The sequence below is a fragment of the Rhyacophila brunnea genome, unplaced genomic scaffold (assembly GCF_057557595.1).
Source record: "Rhyacophila brunnea isolate RB1 unplaced genomic scaffold, BYU_Rbru_1.0 scaffold_201, whole genome shotgun sequence".
In the NCBI taxonomy this organism is placed as follows: domain Eukaryota; kingdom Metazoa; phylum Arthropoda; class Insecta; order Trichoptera; family Rhyacophilidae; genus Rhyacophila; species Rhyacophila brunnea.
Window position 1 is genome coordinate 159,879 of NW_028232862.1, and position 14,127 is coordinate 174,005.

Here is a 14,127-nt window from a genome sequence, read left to right on the forward strand (position 1 = left end):
ATATCCTATTTTGTTTTCCGTATCTGTTGTTCGGGACGGCGTTAATTGGACTGAAAATGGAATTAAATATTTGGTCCACCTATCAGTAAAAATCAAAAAAACACAGTTGTTCTGAAAAGTATATTTTAAATGAAATGGAATTTGCAGTCTTGGTAGAAATAGATATACGTTTACAATTTGATGCAGGGTACCGTTTGTCTGTGAAACAATTTAATGAACGTGTCGACAAAAATCGTTATATTTTATCCAGATTAATTGACTGTGTGAAGTTCTGTGGTGCATTGAATTAGCTCTTAGAGGACAATATGATGCATGTGCAGTTTCAAACTATCTACCTCATTCTGTGATATGCAATGAAGTATGCAACATTATAGTGAACGAAGCGAAAGATCGTTTCGAATATAAAGGTCTATTAGTAATAGACATATTATTTTTTAGTGAAATGTTCCGGGATTACCATACAAATTTTCCAACTACAGATTTTAATACGGTAACCTCAATATACGACATTATTGACAAATTTAAACTTAAAAATGAACTAATAGTTTTATACAGTAGAGAAGACATCTACGTTACTGATGGAGCATTATCCATTTCATATGGAGTTTTTTCGTAAGTATAATTTTATCCCATGATACGTTATACAGGAGTAAATGCAGTGATTACTTTTAAAGGGCTTTTCACAAGAATGAGTAATTTTGTGATTTTTCATCGAATCAGATGTTATGAAGGAGAAATTACAGTGGTCACATTAAAGTGGCCATTCACCAGTAGTATGTGTCATTTTGTGTAATTTTATATTACGAGATGTTATACAAGAGTATTTGCAGTGGTCACATCTAAAAAGCTTTACACCAGAATGAGTCTTTTTGTGTTTTTTCATAGCGCTAGATTGGATACAACAGTAACTGCATTGGTCACAAATAAATGGCATTTCACCAGAATGTCTCATTCTGTGTCTTTTCATCGAACCAGATGTTATACAAGAGTAGGTACATTCGTCACATTTAAATGGATTTTCACCAGAATGAGTCATTTTGTGTGATTTCATAGCGCTGGATTGGATACAACAGTAACTGCATTGGTCACAATTAAATGGCTTTTCACCAGAATGAGTCATTTTGTGTGTTTTCATATCGAAAGATGATTTACAACAGTAACTGCATTGGTCACATTTAAATGGCTTAATACCAGAATGAACCATTTTATGTTTTTTCATATCGCTAGATTGGATACAACAGTAACTGCATTGGTCACATTTAAATGGCTTAATATCAGAATGAGCCATTTTATGTTTTTTCATATCGCTAGATTGGATACAACAATAACTGCATTGGTCACAATTAAATGGCTTTTCACCAGAATGACTCATTTTGTGTCTTTTCATCGAATTAGATGCTATACAAGAGAAGGTACATTGGTCACATTTGAATAGACTTTCACCAGAATGTGTCATTTTGTGATTTTTCATTGAATCAGATGTTATACAAGAGTAATCACATTGGACACATTTAAATGGTTTTTCACCAGAATGATTCATTTTGTGATATTTCATATTTCTAGGTAAACAACTTGAGTAATTACATTTGTCACAGTTATATGCCTTGATGTCAGAATGTATCTTTTTCAAAACTGTTTTGACATGCGACATTTTGTGAAGGTTCAATAAATCTAATGCTGCAAATATATCAAGACATATTTCGCACACAAATCTTAGTCGTTGAGAAAAAGTGTTTGCTTGAATAATATTTCGCTTATCCGTGACAGCGTCTATATTTGTGTACCTCTCAATATATATTTTGAGCTCTTTTTTAATATCATGCTCGTCAATCTGGATATCATCGCAAGTCGCTTGTTCCTTTGTCATCCTCCGAGACGATTTGGGGCTCGAAATGTTCACCGGTATGGTAGTAGCAGGGTCAAACTAAAAAAAACAAACCGTGAAGGATTTAATAAATATAATAAAGACAAAAAAATATTGTGGTACCTGACTAATACTAATTATTATTCTAATGAAATTAAAATTTGTACTATTTCAATTAAGTCGTTTTTTGCGACCCGGTTTTCGCCTTTTGGAATCTTCAAGCACTGTGTATACTAACCAAAAGGCAAATAAACAGTGACAACGAATACCATTAACTCTAATTTATATAACCAATCAATAGAATAAAGTAAGTAAAAATTCTATTACCTACCTATCAATTCAAGGGCCACAGTAGAAAATATAACAAACAAATTATAAATAGTTGAAGTGACTGTAAAAAACCCATATTTTATTATTTATAATACACTCGATAAGCGTAATAATTCGACAAAATCGATTAATAGATCATTAGTAATAATTATAAACAATAATAATACTACACGCACGAGCTGTAAAATCGTCCATTCTGGGGACAATGGTAACGAATTGGGAACTAATGGAGATAACAAATGAGATATATCTATGATATCAGTCTTTAAAAGTTATTAGTTAAACAATTAATATTCAATAATATTCTTACATGATACCTAATTTTTTATTATTATTTTAATTTAAAAATTCCATAAATAAACCCGCCTAACATATTTATAAACGCATGTATACATACCTACATCTGCATCCATAGTACACAACTAAAATCCATTAGAATTTAAGTTCAAATTCCATAAAGTACCTTCGGTCGATAGTATTAATATTAATTCTTAGTCGTTTATGAATATGATTATAAAATTATTACATCTCGGGGTAAACTAAGGAGATCTGGCAATCATTGGCATTCATACCACGGGTTCAGTTACGTGGCAAAGTACATCACAGAAATACTCATAATTGTGAAAATCACGTGTATATATTGAGATATCACAAGGCGTCGCACCCCGGCTGATTATATAATATGTTCTTTTTTATCATTGTCAAATACGGGAACCCTAGTTATGCGAAAGGATAGTAATACCTGTTTTACTGGTCTGCACTCCAAATTAGAACAACCCGGTTGAGGATCTTCATAATTGATTGGGACTATTGTATCCTCAATGAGCTCTTCCTTGACGTTAATTTGATGAGAATCAGTCTCCAATTTCACAGTGAACAGATCCGTTGAGGGGTTCTGTAAAAAAAGGTAAAAAAATTAAGCATGTTTTGAAGTATGTAGAAAGTGCATTTAAATAGCAGTTGTATTCGGTTACATGTAAATTGTAGCTATTACATTTCACCGTAACACAGTTCGCCGTGGGCTTTCGGAGAGAGATGACCGTATAATATATTATGGCCATCTCTGATTTTTGCAAAATTCATGAATTCGAGAATGAAAACATAACCAGAAAAATAACTTAACCTAACAAATAATCCAGTATATCGGCTATATTTAAACTGTGTTTTCTATGGCTTCCTCTAAACGTAAACATACCCAGTAGCGAAGAGTGAAGGTAGGCTGTTAAAACCCAATGCTTACGGGCTGCACAAAATTGTGTTTTTGCTAATTGCTTTTCAAATGCAAATTAACACGTTAATTACAAAATTAATTAAAAGGGCCCGTAAGCATTGGGTTAAGATCTGCCATAAAAAAGTGCACAACAAACTTTGTTAGTCATACTTACTTATTTGTTTTTATTGAACAATGACTACAATTATTTACAGATAGATAGGTGGTGGTTAGTATAAAAAATCAATTAAGTCCTGCCTAAGCCAAACCATACTCTCCTTGAATATTTTAGGCGATACAATAAAATTGTGCACACTCTTTTATTCATACTTATTTGTTTTCGTTGGACTGAGAATACATAAATAATTCATATTGTTGGTTCATTTTATTTAATTCATTAAGCCATGCCTTCTCCAAACTATAATAATTATATAAAAAAATATTATTCTATCTATAAATAATCAAAGTTATGTAAGATTTAATTGCATAATTTATGTAATTTTTTGAGAGACGAGTATTTTTTGACTATTGTTTATTATGGCTAGGTTTCGCAGGTTTTAATTGAATTATAAAAAAACTAACCAACACGATCTGTAAATTGTAGTCTGATTTCAATGAAAGCAAATTGCTATGACGGACAGAGTCTAGTGTGCACTATTTATGGCAGAAACTAACTGCCTACCTCCACCCTTCCGAAAAGCGATTCAAATGCTTTGAGAACAATTGAAAAATAGCTTAACGCCAATATATTTATGGAGAAGTTTCACATAATTCACCATTAATATGACATTTTCCAACAGGTAACTCAGAAATAATGGGAACTGAAATACCTAACAGGTAAGGAGAAGCAGACAACCGATCTCGAGTACGGAAGAATACGGGATAAACTTACCTAATCACGTGGTATCAAGAATACGACATACGTCACTGACACAGATGATGATGACTCACTGACTCACACACTGACAACTGCTTTCGATGTATGCATTGACGCTCATTTAATATTGATGTATTACATACACTATTGCACATCTATAATGTGTGGTTCATTTGCGTACAACACTCACACATTCAAAACCCTGTGTCAAATGTAGTGTATGGAATATAGCCAATCGGAATTCTATTTATGAATCTGTCCTGTTTTTTTCCAAGCTTCCACATTTAAAACGGCAAGTAAACTGTTTTGCGCCATCACGACGGCCATGCGGCTTACGCGTCGGCTTATAATGTCGTGAGTCCCAGGTTAGAATCCTAAATCGTAAATACAATTTGGTTTTGGAGTCAGATTATGGATCTAATAGGGTTCGCAAGTGGCCAACACATGGAATACAGAATGAATGGTACCTAACTGAAATACCTAACGAATGTGCAGTAACAGAACTTAAAAACGTGTCAAAAATAAGTCATTCTAAGTTTGTCTTTCGTTCTGACAACTGCTCTAGGTTTATGCACTGACACTCATTCAATATTGGTGTAGGTATTTGAAAGTTGTAACATACACTATTCCACGTCTATAATGTGTTTAATTTTCGTAGGACACTCGATTATTCAAAACCCTGCTTTAAGTAGAGTATTTGGGCATTGCCTTTCTGAATTCTAATTATTAATCTGTTACATTTGTGGGCTAATCTAACATCTATTTTTGTAAAAAAACAAAAAATTGTTACTATAAATCTCCACTCTGTGGATGTCCATAATTTAATCCTATACGGATCGGAAATGTCCTGAAGAACAACGCACATGCGTACACAAAAGTCAACTAAATTTATAAAACAATGTAGGTACTGATTTGCAAATCAGTTCATGAATACTTTCGTGAAAGAAAAACTAACCTCAAAAATGCATCTAAAAGCGTCGGCGTTCTCTTGTTTCACAGAAATAACGCAGCCAGGGCCGTTTGAATTATCCATATTATGTAGATCAAGCCATTGCCCTTTATCCACATTAGATTTGCTGCCTTCTTGTTCACATTTAACATCCATCCTGCGCAAATATTCAAACGACAATAATTACTATGTAAATGACGTGCGATGGATGAGTGTAAGATCCCCATAGACAATATAAGTAAGCAAACAAGGCTGCGTAGTCAGTGTTGCCTTTTTTTATCACCGAAATAAAGTATTTGGTTCAAGTAATAATTATTGTAGTATTTTGGCAAAAGTTATAGTAGGTACACATTGTTATATGTTGAAAATGTGTTGGTTTTTTGTTTCACACCAAAAAAAAAAAAAATAATAGAGAATATGAGAAATACCGAGACCCATTTTATTTAGGTAGCATCTATCGATAATAATATTATTAATACATCCAATGTGGCAATAATATTAGGTACTATCTTTTCTCTATGGCATAAGCAATCATCGTCTAGTATCACGGCTGCCAGTTTTGCTGTAAATACTTGTCTGTCAGGATTGCTCACAATTGATCTATTCTGACCCGATTATCTTCGAGAACGCTTTCAATGCATAAAATAGACGTAAATAGCCATGCAATTGACTTTGAACCTGATGGAGATGAGCAACATTTGTTCGATATGTATTTACATGGAAATAACCCAAAGTCAAATATTTACATCAAAGAAGAGTATGCCGAGGTTAGTTTTTCGAAGGTTGTTTATTATTAAAAACACAGATAACCAAAGAGATTGGACTAATCTCTTTGCAGATAACTGATAAATTAGCATTTGTTTTTGTTATCGATAATATTTGTGTAATAAAATATATTGTGATCTTTCTTAGGATAAAAATTCTCAGAGACAATCAACAAATGACACCAACGATATAAGTAAACAAGAAAAAAGTGTATTCCCGAAAGAAATATGTGGTCATTTCGGAAATCGAATTGGGAATTTTTCAATAGCCGTGGAGGGAAACTACTTAACAATTACTCCGGCTATAATTACTGTAAATGAGTCGCCAGTAAAGGTAAAACCGTTTGAATTAAATAAGGTAATAAAAAAATTTATTCAAAGAATAATTTACAAGATTTAAGAATGTAACATTCTAATTATTCATAATACATATTTTTGAAAAACTATGCTACAGATGCAATACCTACCTCATTGCGACAAATTTTAACTAATATCTCTTAATACTCTCTGAAGCGCTTTCCAAATTGAGATACTTTTGGCGATCGGCTTTTGTATTCTAAATCAGTGGATATTAATTTAATTACTTGCCGGCGTCACGGACCACGCAAAAATATTTTAGTGTTGTAGCAACCTACCTTCCTTGAACTGTTAACATTGTTATGTTTAAATAACAACTTAGTTCAAGTATCACGTACAAATCCGTCCGTCAAAGATTTGTTGTTGTACCTAACTTATTTGAACAGCAACGATGACAGCACTGATAGATAACTCTAGCATAAGTTTATCGCTGGCAATACTTTCTTAGGTAAATACGTACAATGAATATAAATTCGACGCTAGCACTGAAGGGCAGCATAGATGTATTGAAGTGCTAACGTTGAATACAAATAGCCCAGATGCCAACATTATGACATTTTTTATATTAACTCATTTAGAACAGACACCGCGACTGGCCATTAGATATAATTTACATGATATTGTAATGTGGTAATTAAATATTAATTAACAGGTCAGTAGTGATTGTGTTAGGCAAGAGGAGGCTTGTAAATAATACCAGCGGCACATCTGAGGTTAGATTTTCTAAACATCTTTACTTGGTGTTTTAAGTTTTAGGCAAATTATAGGCAATCTATTGTCACGCCTGTCAATCTACCTACGCTGTGTTATTTTTAAATTTCATTTTCAATTAAAATTCGTGAAATGGGTGTAAAACGTGAACTAGGTGATTTTAAAGATGATTCAGAAGCGCATCAATGCTTTGATGTTACAACAATGCATCCAAACAATCCGGTTACAAACATTTGTATAAAACAAGAGAATGCTTACGATGTCAACAGCACTATTGAGGTTAGGTTTTCCAAACTCCTATTAATCATTGTAAGATTGTGTTTTTTCTTCGTTGAAGTGGTTTCTTTCTAACGGAAATAAAACAGTTGGGTGACATATTGAACTTTACTAATTGGAACATGTAATAAATTATACATCGTTGTATTGACACTTCATAACGATTGTTTGACTAAGTACCTACCTACAGGTTCTGCGTCTCTGTGGTCGCTGGTTCACTACTTTCATTCATCGGAAGACAGCTGTTGAACGTTTATTAATTAATAATAGCTAGACAATATAATAGGTCACAGGTAGGAACACATAATACTAAAATAGGTGTAAACATGTATTATAAAATACCTTCTGTCTTGTTTTCCAGGGTCCTGTAACCAACCTTGCTAATATTAAAACTGAGATTGATTCTCTCCGAATAGATTTCAAAGAAGAATTTGTAGAAGACAGTGATACGCAACCTAGTTGCTCATATTCAAAATGCGAGCCAATAAATCAGGTGCTTACATACTTATACAATATTTTATTATTATTTTAAATAGGTAGGTTCTATTATGCTATTATCTACATATATAATTACACTCACATATCTTGGATAACACAATAATTTCTTAATTTATTAGCAAACACTTTCATTTCGATGTTTGAAGTCCCGAACTTAGGTACTACAATTTGAATCGAGTACAATATTTGTATTACGTACATAATCATAGATATATATCACTTTAAAAAACGCTTATATTCTTTTATTTTTAGTAGTTATGTATGTTTGAGGTTAGGTTGTTTTTTTGAGGTACCTCTTTATTAATACTCATAGTATATATATACCTATTTTAATTTGCAATATTGTGTATTCTTCTTTTATATTCTAAATAACAAAGTTATATCACACTATATTCATTTTGTCATCATAAGTTGTCGTAAGATACTGATATGCTTTATATCTAATATATGAAAATCAATATTTGTTTGTTTGTTCGTATTTTATGCGCTGCTGTACCGTTCATCCGATTGCGATAAAACTTTGTCTACTTATTGCTTGCACTCGCGCAAAGGTTATAGGCTATAATTATCTTAGATATAAAAATGAATGTCTGTCTGTTTGTCTGTCCCGTGTGCGTTCCTATACCACTCATCTGATTGCGATGAAACTTTCGTGGTTGCTGAATTAGAAAAATCATCTTTTTATTCTTCTTCATTCTATCTTCATTTATTCATATAGTATATATAACACCCGCGAAGGTTTCTGAATTAATATAACCTTCTCCTTCTTCATTTTATCTTCTTTTATTAGTATGGCTCCTATGCCATCCATCCGATTGCTATGAAACTTTCGTCAGTTGTTATGCCCACACCCGCGAATGCTTCTTATCAGTATTATATAACATGCAAAGTTTATTGTTTTTTTTTTCCATCCAATTTTGATTTTTTTTACTACATATTAATACTATTAATAACGTTTTCATATTTTGGATTCGATTTTAATTCAGTGTTCTTTTGTTTGACCTTTACTCCTATTAGAATTATTTTCATATTGCAATATTGTATTGCACATAATATATTTTAATATAAAAAGATATTTACTTTTTATTATTTTTTAAATATCTAAAATAAATGTATCCACGAAGCGACCCTGGTGCGAAGCCGGGTACTTCAGCTTATTATTTATAAAATCAATGTATTTTTATAGATACTTTCAAAATACCTGACCACTGTAAAACTGGAGACAGATTTTGAGCGAGTTGACTCAGAGAATGAGATTGTTCAAGAGGATGTAGAGCAAAGCAATTATGATTTGCCTCAACCTAGTTGCTCTTATTCCGAATTGAACCAAGAAAATCAGGTATAGAACAATCTATTCTTTTAAAATAATCTACCTGTTACTGATATAACTTATCAATATACTCTTGTAGGGTGAATACCCTATCATCCAGAATGACCTGGCAGAAAACCATTACTTCCTAACTATGATTTATATCGCAACATTTTATTGTTTAAAATTGCAAAACAATACTCATGGTGAAACAAGTCATTTATGTAGGTCAATTAAATGTCAAAAGCGATATTCATATTTATTTAAAATTTCGGAAAGAAAAACACATACCTGACCAAGCAACTAAGAATCAAACACATGCCATTGTCATTCTAAATAGTAAAACTGCATTTTTTTTCAATCTACAATAATTATTATGCAATACAAACATGCACTTTCAGATACTCTCTCAATAGCATTTGTATTAACAACACCGCTTCACTCCTGTTACGTCACTCATCGCCATTTCATAGTAAAATAGAATTTGCTTGTTTGACTTCGACTATCATATTTATGTTATTTATTGTTATATGATTCGCAGTCGTAGTTTATAGTGAATTTCATTTTTGTAATAATATTTATATCGTGAGGTGTAGAGGGGGGTGTTGGATGTGGTAGGTAGGTTGACTTGAAGGAATAGAAGGTGGATACGTGATGAAGTAAATATCCGATTTATTTTCCTCAACAATAAATAATACAAAAATTACAGACAGTACATTGATAGTTAAAAATGAGTTTGACAATTAGATTACGAAGATGCGTTATGAGAAAAATTACTATTCGTTGATCAGAGATTAGACTGTACGAATGATTTTCTGAAGTGTGTTTTTAGATATCTCGTGCTCCGAGCTTTTATACCGATTTTAAACAAAGAAAATCCATCGATGGCCTTGGGCACACGACTTGAAGAGGCATGTCATGGTTTATTGCATGACCTAAGCAGGGTTCACGCAATATGACACTTTCAGCATTTTCTCGTTGCATTATAAAATAATTAACAATACATTTCCTAATGCAAAGTTGCTATGACTGCATTCCTACTTGTGACAATAATGATTTGTATTATTCTGCTCGCATTCTAAATTATTGCAAATAGCTAAATTATCAAGAAAATATTATGTGTCATTATGAAATTGTCGTTGGAAAATAACTCAGGCGGGTTGATTGCCCTCAGTACGTGCCGTTAACAAGATTTCGTAACTGATAGTATAAGCCTTATTGACTATCTTACAAAGTAGCATGGTTATTAGGTTTCTCAATTACACGCATCCTATCTGATTTTCTTATTTCAGTCTCACTGCCCTCGTTCTTTATTCGGAAACCATACTCTAAATTCGATCTTCCAGCATGTCAAGATTCTTACATTATATCTTTAAGATGTTTGAGTTTTTATATATTATTCTCTGATATACCTATGCTGTTTGTCTATATTATGTTAATGCGAAATTTTACCTTTCAGTTGATTCCTGTAACCACTGCGATGACCTGTTTCGCTAGTCTCGGTTTTTTAGAGAGAATTAAACTACAAGAGGAAAACGATGATATACAGATCAACGATCAAGACATTAAAAAAGAATTGGGGGTATATGAAACCAATAAAAAGATAGACAGTTGCACTGCTAAATTAGGATCTGCAACGTTTTGTATTTGTATATATAACGTTGCAGATCCTAAATTATTAGCAGCTGTTATAAAGATGGAGAAGAAATCATTTAATTATGCAAATTTCGTGTGCAGTTTCTGTTTTGAATTTTTTTCATCGGCATCTCTATTAAAGGTTCATAAAGCGTGTCACGAAAATTCAACAGCAGATAAGTCGGAAAATTCCATAAGTATTCGTGCTGATTTCAATAATCTAAGAGAATTGAAAAAAAATACTGGTGAAAAGCCATTTAAATGTGAGCAATGTGAGTACTCAAGTATTACATCCGGGACGATGAAAAGGCACAAAATGACTCATTCTGGTGAAAAGCCATTTAAATGTGACCAATGCAATTACTCGTCTATTACATCTGATACGATGAAATTACACAAAATGACTCATTCTGGTGAAAAGCCATTTAAATGTGACCAATGTAATTACTCTTGTATAAAATCTTCTGATCTGAAAAGGCACAGAATGACCCATTCTGGTGAAAAGCCATTTAAATGTGATCAGTGCAATTACTCTTCTATAACATCTGTTAAAATGAAAAATCACAAAATGACTCATTCTGGTGAAAAGCCATTTAAATGTGACCTATGTAATTACTCTTGTATAAAATCTTCTGATGTTAAAAGGCACAGAATGACCCATTCTGGTAAAAATCCACGTAAATGTGTCTCGGTTATACAATCTGGTTCTTTGAAATAACACAAAATGACTCATTCTGGTAAAAATCCATTTAAATGTGACTCAATTATTCAATCTGGTTCTTTGAAATAACACAAAATGGCTCATTCTGGTAAAAAGCCTTTTAAATGTTTCCATTGTAATCACTCATCTACAAGTATAAAAATACACAAAAAGACTCATTCTGGTTAAAAATTATTTAGATATGACCATAGTAATTTCTCATGTTTTCCTGGTGATATGAACATACACAAAATAATTCTTTGTGGTGGAAAACCAATGTTAACAATATAAATAAAGTGTACACGGGCAAAACAGGAAATGTCGCCCATAACTTAAAAATGAATTTACGTAGAAAATCAGTACCTAATCGATTCTATATCAAACGACTTCATCATTATCAACATCAGCCTGGGGATCATTTAACTGCTGGATGAAGGCCTATCCAACATGGTTTCACTCTTCCCGGATCTGTGCATTACTATATTCATCAAAATTACATATTATGCGCTATTTATATCATCATTACCATCAGTCTGAATCAATCCATTCCTAGATGGAGAATTCCAAGCTAATTCCATTCCTCCCGGTCTAATGAATTCCTTCGTTCATCAAAATTTATAAGATTATAAAGATACATACCACTATATATATTACCATTATAATAGTCATCATCCCTAATCAATCCACTGCTAGATGGTTTCCTCAAGTTGATTCTGCCCTGTGAATTGTTTTATTCATCAGAACTTATGATCAATAATAGTCAATAAATAAGGAAAGTGCGAACTAACGATAATAGTGAGTAAAAAACACAAACTTGTAAATATTCCTACACTTGGAAGCCTTATTGGCTCACGACCGTAGTAATAATTCGTTATATGATGTGCAATAGTGTATTGATTTTTTTTTCATAAAATATTGTTTCCAATATTTCTTAAAAGTAATATACCTACCCAACTCGCTCGGAGACTTCAACCATGTGTTTTCTTTTCTTGCTGAATGACGTACACAATGAAAGACTCCGAAAGGTTGAGCACTGTCCATAATTGCTACATGGCCTTCCCATCGGAGTTTACCTATTTTAATGCTGAGATACAATATGCTCGGAAGAGGTGGAAGAGCTCTAGGGTTTTGGTACGCTCTGCTGACAATCTACCTAGGTATCTCCAATGTTGATACAATAATTAATTTCTAAACAAATTTCAAATCAATCTTTCCTCGCAAAAAAGTAGTCCTACCCATTAATAGTATCGGATTTCGAATTAGGCGTCATATTTTCGCTGAAACAATTTGTATTAGTAGGTAGCTATATAGTGCTGTCATTAAAATTTCCATACCTATATAATATTGTGTTGAGTCCTTTGGTGATATTTCGGATACGTCCATAATCGTTATGGCTATTATACAACATAATTATACGCAACAATCTTTAATGATTGAATTCCAATCATTTGGTATTATTTGATTACGATTCGATCGACAAAATACATCAAATCAATGTGGACATGATCGCCGTTTCCATATTATATGGCATATGCGATAACTGCTGGTCACAAAACGGGCATAATTTATTTACCAGTCTCTCCGACTGTCAAAATAAAAAGTGAAACGATGAAAGAATTGCCAATTTTTATTGAACTCTATTGTACATACTTACATAATTATGAAAACACTTCTGAGAAAATATATAACGAATGGAAAAAAAAATAAAAAATACGTATACAAGTATGAAAATACACAAAAAGACTCATTACGGTTAAAAACTATTTAGATATGACTATTGTAATTTCTCATGTTTTCCTGGTGATATGAAAATACACAACATAATGCATTGTGGTGGAAAGCCAATATTAACAATATAAATTAAGTGTACACGGCAAAAATAGGAAATGTCGCCCATAACTGAAAAATAACTTAGGTATTTGGAAAACTTACATTTCCACGTGTACTTTTATCTAACTTAATGAACAAGTATAAAACAAATCATAGCCCTTCGACAACAACGGTTTTTCAATATTCCATACAGGTCCATAAGTGGGACTTCCCATCACCTTTAATGATTTGCATCAATGAATGTCAAACATCAACTCTAACGGTGAGCATTAAAATGTCCAATATATATGAAAACTGCTACTCAAGTACCTATTACCCGAAATTAAATAGTGAATTATGACCACTTTTGGTTTTGTGATTTTTCTTGTTTTGCTAATTAATTTACCCTTCAATAACTCTTGTGTTAGATCTAATAATATGAAAATACACAAAACGACTTACTATGTGAAATGCCATTTAAATGACGTGTTCATTGTGATTACTCATGTCGAACATATTATAGCATGAAATTGCATAAAAAGATACGTCATTCAGTTGTTAATATCTTAAATAGTCAATGCTTCTAGTTTTGGGTTGTTACTTATCGTTTTCAAAACTATAATTAATATGATTTGATTATGCCATTAACATTTTCTAATTCTCTATCCTGTGTGACACTGGTCTATAATATTTATTAATCATCTATGTGTATACTTAATACAAAATATGCTTGTTTGTTTGGTATTGAGTTGACAAACGATTGTGTGCCCTATTTTATTCTTATACAATGTTACTTTTTTATCAGTATAATTTAGCAATCATCGTGACGTATCATAGA

The 14,127-nt window shown here is 32.3% G+C and overlaps 2 long non-coding RNA genes across 2 annotated transcripts; one reads left to right on the top strand and one right to left on the bottom strand.

The window, feature by feature from the left end:
• Positions 1 to 111: 111 nt before the first annotated feature.
• LOC147071012 (uncharacterized) lies at positions 112 to 5,455 on the bottom strand. Its single transcript, XR_015070859.1, has 3 exons — positions 5,237 to 5,455; positions 2,937 to 3,089; positions 112 to 1,924 (listed from the first exon to the last, which is right to left on the bottom strand). It is a non-coding gene; the product is annotated as an uncharacterized LOC147071012 (long non-coding RNA).
• A 293-nt stretch (positions 5,456 to 5,748) lies between these two features.
• On the top strand, positions 5,749 to 13,174 carry LOC147071013 (uncharacterized). Its single transcript, XR_015070858.1, has 5 exons — positions 5,749 to 6,012; positions 6,143 to 6,328; positions 7,700 to 7,831; positions 9,023 to 9,175; positions 10,605 to 13,174. It is a non-coding gene; the product is annotated as an uncharacterized LOC147071013 (long non-coding RNA).
• The last annotated feature ends 953 nt before the right edge of the window (positions 13,175 to 14,127 follow it).